At 46.2% G+C, this 2295-nt stretch overlaps 2 non-coding genes across 2 annotated transcripts; both read right to left on the minus strand.

Moving 5' to 3' along the window:
• Nucleotides 1-1317: 1317 nt before the first annotated feature.
• trnav-aac lies at nt 1318-1390 on the minus strand. Its single transcript has one exon. It is a non-coding gene; the product is annotated as a tRNA-Val (tRNA).
• A 495-nt stretch (nt 1391-1885) lies between these two features.
• trnav-uac lies at nt 1886-1958 on the minus strand. Its single transcript has one exon. It is a non-coding gene; the product is annotated as a tRNA-Val (tRNA).
• Between the last annotated feature and the right edge of the window lie 337 nt (nt 1959-2295).

The raw sequence follows: 2295 nt of genomic DNA on the forward strand, positions 1-2295 counted from the left end.
TGCTCGGTTTGAGCAGGTAACCAACAATCTGCTGTCCAGTACCCCAGCAGCCCTTAATTCACCCATACCCACCATCACAGTTTCCGAAGTCAGATCGGCCTTTGTGAAAGTGAACCCACGGAAGGCGACGGGCCCGGACGGGATCCCTGGTCGTGCACTCAGAGCCTGCACATACCAGTTGGCAGAGGTATTCACAGACATCTTTAACCTATCCCTACTCCACTCCGAGGTCCTGACCTGCTTCAAGAAGACCACCATCATACCGGTACCAAAGAAGAACCAGGCAACGTGCCTCAATGACTACACTCCGGCGGCCCTGAGCAATGAAGTGCTTCGAGAGGCTGATCATGAAGCGCATCACCTCCATACTCCTGGAACGCCTTGACCCACTTCAATTCGCATACCGTCGCAACTGGTCCACATCAGACACCATTTCCCTGGCCCTACACTCATCCCCAGAGCATCTCGAAAACAAGCACTCCTACATCAGACTGCTATTTATTGACTACAACTTCGCACCGTGAAATCACTCTTCCCACTTCACCACATGTTTATTTACATCAACTTAATTTCATTGCTTCCATTGATATGTCTTCCTCTCCCATTGTCTCCCCCTCCTCATTCCCCTAGCCAATCGCATCCCTCTTGGGAAATCCGCCCCTTGTTCCTCATTGTCATCTGCCATTAACACATTCTAATCTCCATACGCGTCTATAAGCACAGTTCTTAACACTGATTAGAAACATTTACATTCCCTTTTTCTTTCGACCCAACACATTTTTGTTATTCTCCACCCATCGCTGGCCGTCTGTCGAGGCCCAATGCTTCACTCTCCCCTCCCCCCCCCCACTTCCCCCACACACACCGCCAGTCTCAACCTGACCAAAGATCTCGTTGTCCAGCTTCGACAAAGAGTCACCCAGACTCGAAACGACACTTACCATCTCTCTCCACAGAGTCTGTCAGACCTGCTGAGACTGTCCTGTGTTTTCTGTTTTTCTTTCCCATTGACGCATACGCAGTAAGTTGCTTTTATCGTACATTTAGACATGTTTGAAATAGTGATTAAATATGTTCATCTGCATCTGTAAACCCAACAGATTCTGTGGTGGATGAACAAACTGCTAATATCCGAATCGTGGCAAAATAGGGAAGGCTTTTCTTCCCCTGGCGTCTTGAAAATTCAGTATTTCTGACTTTGTTGCAGGAATTTTAATATCTCATGCGAGACCAAGTCTCATGTTCCTCGAACGTGCGAGATTGAGGAAGAAAGGTATTTTGTGCAAACATTCGTCACACAAAATGAGAAGCACGCGATGTTTCTGCCCGGTTTCGAACCGGGGACTTTTCGCGTGTTAGGCGAATGCGATAACCACTACACTACAGAAACTGCTGGGAACATCGCAATCAGTGGCCCTGTGCAATGTTGAACCTCAATGTACTGTTGCAGCTTCTAATGGTTCCGCTGAGAGGCCATGTAACTTATTGGAAGAAGCCGTTTCTTTCAAACTGATGTCTCAACTTTTCAAAGGATCAGATATTGAACTTTGCTGAACTGGAGATAAGTTATGTTTTGCTTGAAGTTAAATTGAGAGGGCAGGGCTTTCATAAATAACCACAGTTGAAACGAGAATTGATGATGCCCTGCTCACTTTGCTCTGCATCGGGAACCAGCTGTCCAACCCACTGAACTAAAGGGGACGCCAAAACTAAGAACTGCGAGCCATTTGGAGTCGAACCTGGAATCTCCTGATTCGTAGTCAGACGCGTTATCCATTGCGCCACTGGCCCACAGCAGTTCGAATCTTTTACTATTCCTCGATGTTGAAGACCAGTTCCGAGATTGAGGTAATATATAGCGACAGACTAAACTGGAAACACCAGATGTTTCTGCCCGGTTTCGAACCGGGGACCATTCGCGTGTAAAGCGAATGTGATAACCACTACACTACAGAAACAGGTGGCAGCGCAGACTCCAACGGACCTGTGGCACCTTCAACTCAACTGCCTAGTTGCAGCTTCGCATGGTTCGGCTGAGAGGCCATGTCACTTCTTACAAGAACACGTCTGTTTCTTTAAAACAGATGTCTAAACTTACAAGCCAGTAGAAGAACCTATATTGAAATGAAGAATTTGTTCAGCAAATCTCTAACGGCGAAATGCTCCCTTCTACTATCAATGCAGCATTCTGAAACCCTACAGAAAAAAGCAACCGACTTTACACAATATTTGTTTCGTTATTCAATGCTTGAGTTGAGTTTAAGAATTGACAATTATGTGTTTCTTATATTTGAC

This window comes from Scyliorhinus canicula, unplaced genomic scaffold (assembly GCF_902713615.1).
Source record: "Scyliorhinus canicula unplaced genomic scaffold, sScyCan1.1, whole genome shotgun sequence".
Lineage (NCBI taxonomy): Eukaryota > Metazoa > Chordata > Chondrichthyes > Carcharhiniformes > Scyliorhinidae > Scyliorhinus > Scyliorhinus canicula.